The following is a 1,021-nucleotide window of genomic DNA, read 5'->3' as shown; positions in this document are numbered from 1 at the left end:
AAGAGGACATGCAGACAAAACCCAGCCTGCCCCACAGCATCCCTGGGGGCATACACATGGCTCTGGAGCAGCCTCGGGCATGCAGGAGCTACGGCTGAGCACCTGTCAGAGGCTCAGAGCTTTGCAGTCCTCCTGAGACTTAGCCAAGAGGGAAACTGCTGTGGGTGCAAGGATAGGCTCCCCTTACCTGGTAGAACATGGCACTGGTAATGACCAGAAACTTGTCCTTGGGGATGACAGTCTGATCTTCCTCTAAGGCCTCCAGGAAGATATTGAGGCTCTGCAAGAGACCAGGACAGGAGAAAAGGGCTGAAGCCACATCAACATTTGGGAGCGGAGAAACTGTTTCCCAATGGTTTCTCCACTGGGGAAAGCTCCTGCACAGGCATTCTTGTTTGTTCCCCACCTCTCAGCAGCATCAAAAGAGTCTCTCTGCTCTCAATCGAGCCCTGTTGGCATCGTTTGCAGGCATTTCCCACCCAGTATCCCTCTTCTCCCCCATTGGATCCCCTACCAACAACGTGGTCTGCCTGGTTGTTAGCACAGAGCTCCTCAGGCACTCAGAGCCCCACAGTGGTGGCTGTGAAGCCTCCCATCCCCAGGAGATGGGCCCCAGTGACTCTTGGCTCCCTCCTGGCTCCTGTCCCCATTGTTCCTTCCTTGACTGAAGAGCTCAGGAAGCCTCAGACCTCCCTTGATCACCCATACCTTCTTTCTCCAAGGCCTCCCTACCTCCTCCCCGCATCCCCCTGGCCCCTCATGAGATCCAGCCCCGAGCACAGTTTGGGAGAGATCCCTTTCCCCGGTTGACATAGATGTAGGGTGGCTGGGAGCACTGTACCGTAGTTGCTGAACAGTTTTCCTCCATAGATCGTTGCCGCTGGGTGTTTTTTTTTTTAACTCCTTTAGTGTCCCATCCCATCTCCCTACTTCCCTTTGTACGTCGACTTCGAACCGTACGGACCTACCAACGGTAGGGGAAGTTGGTCTTTTTTTTTTTTTTTTTTTTTTTTTTTTTTTT

This window comes from Meleagris gallopavo, chromosome 3 (assembly GCF_000146605.3).
Source record: "Meleagris gallopavo isolate NT-WF06-2002-E0010 breed Aviagen turkey brand Nicholas breeding stock chromosome 3, Turkey_5.1, whole genome shotgun sequence".
Taxonomy (NCBI): Eukaryota; Metazoa; Chordata; class Aves; order Galliformes; family Phasianidae; genus Meleagris; species Meleagris gallopavo.
Note: the sequence above shows the minus strand (reverse complement) of the source record.